Here is a 12,505-nt window from a genome sequence, read left to right on the forward strand (position 1 = left end):
AGGTCATTTTAAAATCAACATGAAAACCCAAAATTCCAAAAGTATATAAAAAAAAGATGCTAACCGAAGAAAGAAAATGTATCGTGCTCTGCAGCCTCCTCCTGCCCTGTGGTGCAACAGATGTCCCTTTCTCCAAAAATGTACTCAATGGGACCGTAATGTTGCAACCACACACAAGTTGACCTGCTGTGAGGAAAAAACGAGTTAGTACATTTCAAACATGAAAAAGGTCATTTTACAATCAACATGAAAAACCAAGATTCCAAAAGTAAATAAAAAAAAGATGAAAACCGAAAAAATAAAATGTATCGTGCTCTGCAGCCTCCTCCCGCCCTGTGGTGCAACAGATGTCCCTTTCTCCAAAAATGTACTCAATGGGACCGTAATGTTGCAACCACACACAAGTTGACCTGCTGTGAGGAAAAAACGAGTTAGTACATTTCAAACATGAAAAAGGTCATTTTAAAATCAACATGAAAAACCAAAATTCCAAAAGTATATAAAAAAAAGATGCTAACCGAAGAAAGAAAATGTATCGTGCTCTGCAGCCTCCTCCCGCCCTGTGGTGCAACAGATGTCCCTTTCTCCAAAAATGTACTCAATGGGACCGTAATGTTGCAACCACACACAAGTTGACCTGCTGTGAGGAAAAAACGAGTTAGTACATTTCAAACATGAAAAAGGTCATTTTAAAATCAACATGAAAAACCAAAATTCCAAAAGTATATAAAAAAAAGATGCTAACCGAAGAAAGAAAATGTATCGTGCTCTGCAGCCTCCCCCCGCACTGTGGTGCAACAGATGTCCCTTTCTCCAAAAATGTACTCAATGGGACCGTAATGTTACAACCACACACAAGTTGACCCTCTGTGAGGAAAAAACGAGTTAGTACATTTCAAACATGAAAAAGGTCATTTTAAAATCAACATGAAAAACCAAAATTCCAAAAGTATATAAAAAAAAGATGCTAACTGAAGAAAGAAAATGTATCGTGCTCTGCAGCCTCCTCCCGCCCTGTGGTGCAACAGATGTCCCTTTCTCCAAAAATGTACTCAATGGGACCGTAATGTTGCAACCACACACAAGTTGACCTGCTGTGAGGAAAAAACGAGTTAGTACATTTCAAACATGAAAAAGGTCATTTTTAAATCAACATGAAAAACCAAAATTCCGAAAGTATATAAAAAAAAGATGCTAACCGAAGAAAGAAAATGTATCGTGCTCTGCAGCCTCCTCCCGCCCTGTGGTGCAACAGATGTTCCTTTCTCCAAAAATGTACTCAATGGGACCGTAATGTTGCAACCACACACAAGTTGACCTGCTGTGAGGAAAAAACGAGTTAGTACATTTCAAACATGAAAAAGGTCATTTTAAAATCAACATGAAAAACCAAAATTCCAAAAGTATATAAAAAAAAGATGCTAACCGAAGAAAGAAAATGTATCGTGCTCTGCAGCCTCCGCCCGCCCTGTGGTGCAACAGATGTCCCTTTCTCCAAAAATGTACTCAATGGGACCGTAATGTTGCAACCACACACAAGTTGACCTGCTGTGAGGAAAAAACGAGTTAGTACATTTCAAACATGAAAAAGGAAATTTTAAAATCGACATGAAAAACCAAAATTCCAAAAGTATATAAAAAAAAGATGCTAACTGAAGAAAGAAAATGCATCATGCTCTACAGCCTCCTCCCGCCCTGTGGTGCAACAGATGTCCCTTTCTCCAAAAATGTACTCAATGGGACCGTAATGTTGCAACCACACACAAGTTGACCTGCTGTGAGGAAAAAACGAGTTAGTACATTTCAAACATGAAAAAAGTCATTTTAAAATCAACATGAAAAACCTAAATTCCAAAAGTATATAAAAAAAAGACGCTAACCGAAGAAAGAAAATGTATCGTGCTCTGCAGCCTCCTCCCGCCCTGTGGTGCAACAGATGTTCCTTTCTCCAAAAATGTACTCAATGGGACCGTAATGTTGCAACCACACACAAGTTGACCTGCTGTGAGGAAAAAACGAGTTAGTACATTTCAAACATGAAAAAGGTCATTTTAAAATCAACATGAAAAACCAAAATTCCAAAAGTATATAAAAAAAGGATGCTAACCGAAGAAAGAAAATGTATCGTGCTCGGCAGCCTCCTCCCGCCCTGTGGTGCAACGGATGTCCCTTTCTCCAAAAATGTACTCAATGGGACCGTAATGTTGCAACCACACACAAGTTGACCTGCTGTGAGGAATAAACGAGTTAGTACATTTCAAACATGAAAAAGGTCATTTTAAAATCAACATGAAAACCCAAAATTCCAAAAGTATATAAAAAAAAGATGCTAACCGAAGAAAGAAAATGTATCGTGCTCTGCAGCCTCCTCCCGCCCTGTGGTGCAACAGATGTCCCTTTCTCCAAAAATGTACTCAATGGGACCGTAATGTTACAACCACAGACAAGTTGACCTGCTGTGAGGAAAAAGCGAGTTAGTACATTTCAAACATGAAAAAGGTCATTTTAAAATCAACATGCAAAACCAAAATTCCAAAAGTATATAAAAAAAAGATGCTAACCGAAGAAAGAAAATGTATCGTGCTCTGCTGCCTCCTCCCGCCCTGTGGTGCAACAGATGTTCCTTTCTACAAAAATGTACTCAATGGGACCGTAATGTTGCAACCACACACAAGTTGACCTGCTGTGAGGAAAAAACGAGTTAGTACATTTCAAACATGAAAAAGGTCGTTTTAAAATCAACATGAAAAACCAAAATTCCAAAAGTATATAAAAAAAAGATGCTAACCGAAGAAAGAAAATGTATCGTGCTCTGCAGCCTCCTCCCGCCCTGTGGTGCAACAGATGTCCCTTTCTCCAAAAATGTACTCAATGGGACCGTAATGTTGCAACCACACACAAGTTGACCTGCTGTGAGGAAAAAGCGAGTTAGTACATTTCAAACATGAAAAAGGTCATTTTAAAATCAACATGAAAAACCAAAATTCCAAAAGTATATAAAAAAAAGATGCTAACCGAAGAAAGAAAATGTATCGTGCTCTGCAGCCTCCTCCCGCCCTGTGGTGCAACAGATGTCCCTTTCTCCAAAAATGTACTCAATGGGACCGTAATGTTGCAACCACACACAAGTTGACCTGCTGTGAGGAAAAAACGAGTTAGTACATTTCAAACATGAAAAAGGTCATTTTAAAATCAACATGAAAAACCAAAATTCCAAAAGTATATAAAAAAAAGATGCTAACCGAAGAAAGAAAATGTATCGTGCTCTGCAGCCTCCTCCCGCCCTGTGGTGCAACAGATGTCCCTTTCTCCAAAAATGTACTCAATGGGACCGTAATGTTGCAACCACACACAAGTTGACCTGCTGTGAGGAAAAAACGAGTTAGTACATTTCAAACATGAAAAAGGTCATTTTAAAATCAACATGAAAAACCAAAATTCCAAAAGTATACAAAAAAAAGATGCTAACCGAAGAAAGAAAATGTATCGTGCTCTGCAGCCTCCTCCCGCCCTGTGGTGCAACAGATGTCCCTTTCTCCAAAAATGTACTCAATGGGACCGTAATGTTGCAACCACACACAAGTTGACCTGCTGTGAGGAAAAAACGAGTTAGTACATTTCAAACATGAAAAAGGTCATTTTAAAATCAACATGAAAAACCAAAATTCCAAAAGTATATAAAAAAAAGATGCTAACCAAAGAAAGAAAATGTATCGTGCTCTGCAGCCTCCTCCCGCCCTGTGGTGCAACAGATGCCCCTTTCTCCAAAAATTTACTCAATGGGACCGTAATGTTGCAACCACACACAAGTTGACCTGCTGTGAGGAAAAAACGAGTTAGTACATTACAAACATGAAAAAGGTCATTTTAAAATCAACATGAAAAACCAAAATTCCAAAAGTATATAAAAAAAAGATGCTAACCGAAGAAAGAAAATGTATCGTGCTCTGCAGCCTCCTCCCGCCCTGTGGTGCAACAGATGTCCCTTTCTCCAAAAATGTACTCAATGGGACTGTAATGTTGCAACCACACACAAGTTGACCTGCTGTGAGGAAAAAACGAGTTAGTACATTTCAAACATGAAAAATGTCATTTTAAAATCAACATGAAAAACCAAAATTCCAAAAGTATATAAAAAAAAGATGCTAACCGAAGAAAGAAAAAGTATCGTGCTCTGCAGCCTCCTCCCGCCCTGTGGTGCAACAGCTGTCCTTTTCTCCAAAAATGTACTCAATGGGACCGTAACGTTGCAACCACACACAAGTTGACCTGCTGTGAGGAAAAAACGAGTTAGTACATTTCAAACATGAAAAAGGTCATTTTAAAATCAACATGAAAAACCAAAATTCCAAAAGTATATAAAAAAAAGATGCTAACCGAAGAAAGAAAATGTATCGTGCTCTGCAGCCTCCTCCCGCCCTGTGGTGCAACAGATGTCCCTTTCTCCAAAAATGTACTCAATGGGACCGTAATGTTGCAACCACACACAAGTTGACCTGCTGTGAGGAAAAAACGAGTTAGTACATTTCAAACACGAAAAAGGTCATTTTAAAATCAACATGAAAAACCAAAATTCCAAAAGTATATAAAAAAAAGATGCTAACCGAAGAAAGAAAAAGTATCGTGCTCCGCAGCCTCCTCCCGCCCTGTGGTGCAACAGATGTTCCTTTCTCCAAAAATGTACTCGATGGGGCCGTAATGTTGCAACCACACACAAGTTGACCTGCTGTGAGGAAAAAACGAGTTAGTACATTTCAAACATGAAAAAGGTCATTTTAAAATCAACATGAAAAACCAAAATTCCAAAAGTATATAAAAAAAAGATGCTAACCGAAGAAAGAAAATGTATCGTGCTCTGCAGCCTCCTCCCGCCCTGTGGTGCAACAGATGTCCCTTTCTCCAAAAATGTACTCAATGGGACCGTAATGTTAAAACCACACACAAGTTGACCTGCTGTGAGGAAAAAACGAGTTAGTACATTTCAAACATGAAAAAGGTCATTTTAAAATCAACATGAAAAACCAAAATTCCAAAAGTATATAAAAAAAAGATGCTAACCGAAGAAAGAAAAAGTATCGTGCTCTGCAGCCTCCTCCCGCCCTGTGGTGCAACAGCTGTCCTTTTCTCCAAAAATGTACTCAATGGGACCGTAACGTTGCAACCACACACAAGTTGACCTGCTGTGAGGAAAAAACGAGTTAGTACATTTCAAACATGAAAAAGGTCATTTTAAAATCAACATGAAAAACCAAAATTCCAAAAGTATATAAAAAAAAGATGCTAACCGAAGAAAGAAAATGTATCGTGCTCTGCAGCCTCCTCCCGCCCTGTGGTGCAACAGATGTCCCTTTCTCCAAAAATGTACTCAATGGGACCGTAATGTTGCAACCACACACAAGTTGACCTGCTGTGAGGAAAAAACGAGTTAGTACATTTCAAACACGAAAAAGGTCATTTTAAAATCAACATGAAAAACCAAAATTCCAAAAGTATATAAAAAAAAGATGCTAACCGAAGAAAGAAAAAGTATCGTGCTCCGCAGCCTCCTCCCGCCCTGTGGTGCAACAGATGTTCCTTTCTCCAAAAATGTACTCGATGGGGCCGTAATGTTGCAACCACACACAAGTTGACCTGCTGTGAGGAAAAAACGAGTTAGTACATTTCAAACATGAAAAAGGTCATTTTAAAATCAACATGAAAAACCAAAATTCCAAAAGTATATAAAAAAAAGATGCTAACCGAAGAAAGAAAATGTATCGTGCTCTGCAGCCTCCTCCCGCCCTGTGGTGCAACAGATGTCCCTTTCTCCAAAAATGTACTCAATGGGACCGTAATGTTAAAACCACACACAAGTTGACCTGCTGTGAGGAAAAAACGAGTTAGTACATTTCAAACATGAAAAAGGTCATTTTAAAATCAACATGAAAAACCAAAATTCCAAAAGTATATAAAAAAAAGATGCTAACTGAAGAAAGAAAATGTATCGTGCTCTGCAGCCTCCTCCCGCCCTGTGGTGCAACAGATGTCCCTTTCTCCAAAAATGTACTCAATGGGACACTAATGTTGCAACCACACAGAAGTTGACCTGCTGTGAGGAAAAAACGGGTTAGTACATTTCAAACATGAAAAAGGTCATTTTAAAATCAACATGAAAAACCAAAATTCCAAAAGTATATAAAAAAAAGATGCTAACCGAAGAAAGAAAATGTATCGTGCTCTGCAGCCTCCTCCCGCCCTGTGGTGCAACAGATGTCCCTTTCTCCAAAAATGTACTCAATGGGACCGTAATGTTAAAACCACACACAAGTTGACCTGCTGTGAGGAAAAAACGAGTTAGTACATTTCAAACATGAAAAAGGTCATTTTTAAATCAACATGAAAAACCAAAATTCCAAAAGTATATAAAAAAAAGATGCTAACTGAAGAAAGAAAATGTATCGTGCTCTGCAGCCTCCTCCCGCCCTGTGGTGCAACAGATGTCCCTTTCTCCAAAAATGTACTCAATGGGACACTAATGTTGCAACCACACAGAAATTGACCTGCTGTGAGGAAAAAACGGGTTAGTACATTTCAAACATGAAAAAGGTCATTTTAAAATCAACATGAAAAACCAAAATTCCAAAAGTATATAAAAAAAAGATGCTAACCGAAGAAAGAAAAAGTATCGTGCTCCGCAGCCTCCTCCCGCCCTGTGGTGCAACAGATGTTCCTTTCTCCAAAAATGTACTCAATGGGGCCGTAATGTTGCAACCACACACAAGTTGACCTGCTGTGAGGAAAAAACGAGTTAGTACATTTCAAACATGAAAAAGGTCATTTTAAAATCAACATGAAAAACCAAAATTCCAAAAGTATATAAAAAAAAGATGCTAACCGAAGAAAGAAAATGTATCGTGCTCTGCAGCCTCCTCCCGCCCTGTGGTGCAACAGATGTCCCTTTCTCCAAAAATGTACTCAATGGGACCGTAATGTTAAAACCACACACAAGTTGACCTGCTGTGAGGAAAAAACGAGTTAGTACATTTCAAACATGAAAAAGGTCATTTTTAAATCAACATGAAAAACCAAAATTCCAAAAGTATATAAAAAAAAGATGCTAACTGAAGAAAGAAAATGTATCGTGCTCTGCAGCCTCCTCCCGCCCTGTGGTGCAACAGATGTCCCTTTCTCCAAAAATGTACTCAATGGGACACTAATGTTGCAACCACACAGAAGTTGACCTGCTGTGAGGAAAAAACGGGTTAGTACATTTCAAACATGAAAAAGGTCATTTTAAAATCAACATGAAAAACCAAAATTCCAAAAGTATATAAAAAAAGGATGCTAACCGAAGAAAGAAAATGTATCGTGCTCTGCAGCCTCCTCCCGCCCTGTGGTGCAACAGATGTCCCTTTCTCCAAAAATGTACTCAATGGGACCGTAATGTTGCAACCACACACAAGTTGACCTGCTGTGAGGAAAAAACGAGTTAGTAAATTTCAAACATGAAGAAGGTCATTTTAAAATCAACATGAAAAACCAAAATTCCAAAAGTATATAAAAAGAGATGCTAACCGAAGAAAGAAAATGTATCGTGCTCTGCAGCCTCCTCCCGCCCTGTGGTGCAACAGATGTCCCTTTCTCCAAAAATGTACTCAATGGGACCGTAATGTTGCAACCACACACAAGTTGACCTGCTGTGAGGAAAAAACGAGTTAGTACATTTCAAACATGAAAAAGGTCATTTTAAAATCAACATGAAAAACCAAAATTCCAAAAGTATGAAACACAAAAAGATGCTAACCGAAGAAAGAGAAACTATCCTGCTCTACACCCTCCACCCGCCCTGTGGTGCAACAGATGTCCCTTTCTCCAAAAATGTACTCAATGGGACCATAATGTTGCAACCACACACAAGTTGACCTGCTGTGAGGAAAAAACGAGTTGTACATTTCAAACATGAAAAAGGTCATTTTAAAATCAACATGAAAAACCAAAATTCCAAAAGTATGATACACAAAAACTGCTAACCGAAGAAAGAAAAACTATCGTGCTCTGCACCCTCCTCCCGCCCTGTGGTGCAACAGATGTCCCTTTCTCTAAAAATGTACTCATTGGGACCATAATGTTGCAACCACACACAAGTTGACCTGCTGTGAGGAGAAAACGAGTTAGTACATTTGAAACATGAAGAAGGTCATTTTAAAATCAACATGAAAAACCAAAATTCCAAAAGTATGAAACACAAAAAGATGCTAACCGAAGAAAGAAAAACTATCGTGCTCTGCACCCTCCTCCCGCCCTGTGGTGCAACAGATGTCCCTTTCTCCAAAAATGTACTCAATGGGACCATAATGTTGCAACCACACACAAGTTGACCTGCTGTGAGGAAAAAACGAGTTAGTACATTTCAAACATGAAAAAGGTCATTTTAAAATCAACATGAAAAACCAAAATTCCAAAAGTATATAAAAAAAAGATGCTAACCGAAGAAAGAAAATGTATCGTGCTCTGCAGCCTCCTCCCGCCCTGTGGTGCAACAGATGTCCCTTTCTCCAAAAATGTACTCAATGGGACCATAATGTTGCAACCACACACAAGTTGACCTGCTGTGAGGAAAAAACGAGTTAGTACATTTCAAACATGAAAAAGGTCATTTTAAAATCAACATGCAAAACCAAAATTCCAAAAGTATATAAAAAAAAGATGCTAACCGAAGAAAGAAAATGTATCGTGCTCTGCAGCCTCCTCCCGCCCTGTGGTGCAACAGATGTCCCTTTCTCCAAAAATGTACTCAATGGGACCGTAATGTTGCAACCACACACAAGTTGACCTGCTGTGAGGAAAAAACGAGCTAGTACATTTCAAACATGAAAAAGGTCATTTTAAAATCAACATGCAAAACCAAAATTCCAAAAGTATATAAAAAAAAGATGCTAACCGAAGAAAGAAAATGTATCGTGCTCTGCGGCCTCCTCCCGCCCTGTGGTGCAACAGATGTCCCTTTCTCCAAAAATGTACTCAATGGGACCGTAATGTTGCAACCACACACAAGTTGACCTGCTGTGAGGAAAAAACGAGTTAGTACATTTCAAACATGAAAAAGGTCATTTTAAAATCAACATGAAAAACCAAAATTCCAAAAGTATACAAAAAAAAGGTGCTAACCGAAGAAAGAAAATGTATCGTGCTCTGCAGCCTCCTCCCGCCCTGTGGTGCAACAGATGTCCCTTTCTCCAAAAATGTACTCAACGGGACCGTAATGTTGCAACCACACACAAGTTGACCTGCTGTGAGGAAAAAACAAGTTAGTACATTTCAAACATGAAAAAGGTCATTTTAAAATCAACATGCAAAACCAAAATTCCAAAAGTATATAAAAAAAAGATGCTAACCGAAGAAAGAAAATGTATCGTGCTCTGCAGCCTCCTCCCGCCCTGTGGTGCAACAGATGTCAATTTCTCCAAAAATGTACTCAATGGGACCGTAATGTTGCAACCACACACAAGTTGACCTGCTGTGAGGAAAAAACGAGTTAGTACATTACAAACATGAAAAAGGTCATTTTAAAATCAACATGAAAAACCAAAATTCCAAAAGTATATAAAAAAAATATGCTAACCGAAGAAAGAAAATGTATCGTGGCCTGCAGCCTCCTCCCGCCCTGTGGTGCAACAGATGTCCCTTTCTCCAAAAATGTACTCAATGGGACCGTAATGTTGCAACCACACACAAGTTGACCTGCTGTGAGGAAAAAACGAGTTAGTACATTTCAAACATGAAAAATGTCATTTTAAAATCAACATGAAAAACCAAAATTCCAAAAGTATATAAAAAAAAGATGCTAACCGAAGAAAGAAAAAGTATCGTGCTCTGCAGCCTCCTCCCGCCCTGTGGTGCAACAGCTGTCCTTTTCTCCAAAAATGTACTCAATGGGACCGTAACGTTGCAACCACACACAAGTTGACCTGCTGTGAGGAAAAAACGAGTTAGTACATTTCAAACATGAAAAAGGTCATTTTAAAATCAACATGAAAAACCAAAATTCCAAAAGTATATAAAAAAAAGATGCTAACCGAAGAAAGAAAATGTATCGTGCTCTGCAGCCTCCTCCCGCCCTGTGGTGCAACAGATGTCCCTTTCTCCAAAAATGTACTCAATGGGACCGTAATGTTGCAACCACACACAAGTTGACCTGCTGTGAGGAAAAAACGAGTTAGTACATTTCAAACACGAAAAAGGTCATTTTAAAATCAACATGAAAAACCAAAATTCCAAAAGTATATAAAAAAAAGATGCTAACCGAAGAAAGAAAAAGTATCGTGCTCCGCAGCCTCCTCCCGCCCTGTGGTGCAACAGATGTTCCTTTCTCCAAAAATGTACTCGATGGGGCCGTAATGTTGCAACCACACACAAGTTGACCTGCTGTGAGGAAAAAACGAGTTAGTACATTTCAAACATGAAAAAGGTCATTTTAAAATCAACATGAAAAACCAAAATTCCAAAAGTATATAAAAAAAAGATGCTAACCGAAGAAAGAAAATGTATCGTGCTCTGCAGCCTCCTCCCGCCCTGTGGTGCAACAGATGTCCCTTTCTCCAAAAATGTACTCAATGGGACCGTAATGTTAAAACCACACACAAGTTGACCTGCTGTGAGGAAAAAACGAGTTAGTACATTTCAAACATGAAAAAGGTCATTTTTAAATCAACATGAAAAACCAAAATTCCAAAAGTATATAAAAAAAAGATGCTAACTGAAGAAAGAAAATGTATCGTGCTCTGCAGCCTCCTCCCGCCCTGTGGTGCAACAGATGTCCCTTTCTCCAAAAATGTACTCAATGGGACACTAATGTTGCAACCACACAGAAGTTGACCTGCTGTGAGGAAAAAACGGGTTAGTACATTTCAAACATGAAAAAGGTCATTTTAAAATCAACATGAAAAACCAAAATTCCAAAAGTATATAAAAAAAAGATGCTAACCGAAGAAAGAAAATGTATCGTGCTCTGCAGCCTCCTCCCGCCCTGTGGTGCAACAGATGTCCCTTTCTCCAAAAATGTACTCAATGGGACCGTAATGTTAAAACCACACACAAGTTGACCTGCTGTGAGGAAAAAACGAGTTAGTACATTTCAAACATGAAAAAGGTCATTTTTAAATCAACATGAAAAACCAAAATTCCAAAAGTATATAAAAAAAAGATGCTAACTGAAGAAAGAAAATGTATCGTGCTCTGCAGCCTCCTCCCGCCCTGTGGTGCAACAGATGTCCCTTTCTCCAAAAATGTACTCAATGGGACACTAATGTTGCAACCACACAGAAGTTGACCTGCTGTGAGGAAAAAACGGGTTAGTACATTTCAAACATGAAAAAGGTCATTTTAAAATCAACATGAAAAACCAAAATTCCAAAAGTATATAAAAAAAAGATGCTAACCGAAGAAAGAAAAAGTATCGTGCTCCGCAGCCTCCTCCCGCCCTGTGGTGCAACAGATGTTCCTTTCTCCAAAAATGTACTCAATGGGGCCGTAATGTTGCAACCACACACAAGTTGACCTGCTGTGAGGAAAAAACGAGTTAGTACATTTCAAACATGAAAAAGGTCATTTTAAAATCAACATGAAAAACCAAAATTCCAAAAGTATATAAAAAAAAGATGCTAACCGAAGAAAGAAAATGTATCGTGCTCTGCAGCCTCCTCCCGCCCTGTGGTGCAACAGATGTCCCTTTCTCCAAAAATGTACTCAATGGGACCGTAATGTTAAAACCACACACAAGTTGACCTGCTGTGAGGAAAAAACGAGTTAGTACATTTCAAACATGAAAAAGGTCATTTTTAAATCAACATGAAAAACCAAAATTCCAAAAGTATATAAAAAAAAGATGCTAACTGAAGAAAGAAAATGTATCGTGCTCTGCAGCCTCCTCCCGCCCTGTGGTGCAACAGATGTCCCTTTCTCCAAAAATGTACTCAATGGGACCGTAATGTTGCAACCACACACAAGTTGACCTGCTGTGAGGAAAAAACGAGTTAGTAAATTTCAAACATGAAGAAGGTCATTTTAAAATCAACATGAAAAACCAAAATTCCAAAAGTATATAAAAAGAGATGCTAACCGAAGAAAGAAAATGTATCGTGCTCTGCAGCCTCCTCCCGCCCTGTGGTGCAACAGATGTCCCTTTCTCCAAAAATGTACTCAATGGGACCGTAATGTTGCAACCACACACAAGTTGACCTGCTGTGAGGAAAAAACGAGTTAGTACATTTCAAACATGAAAAAGGTCATTTTAAAATCAACATGAAAAACCAAAATTCCAAAAGTATGAAACACAAAAAGATGCTAACCGAAGAAAGAGAAACTATCGTGCTCTACACCCTCCACCCGCCCTGTGGTGCAACAGATGTCCCTTTCTCCAAAAATGTACTCAATGGGACCATAATGTTGCAACCACACACAAGTTGACCTGCTGTGAGGAAAAAACGAGTTGTACATTTCAAACATGAAAAAGGTCATTTTAAAATCA

The sequence above is a fragment of the Schistocerca americana genome, chromosome 11, assembly GCF_021461395.2.
Source record: "Schistocerca americana isolate TAMUIC-IGC-003095 chromosome 11, iqSchAmer2.1, whole genome shotgun sequence".
Classification (NCBI taxonomy): Eukaryota; Metazoa; Arthropoda; class Insecta; order Orthoptera; family Acrididae; genus Schistocerca; species Schistocerca americana.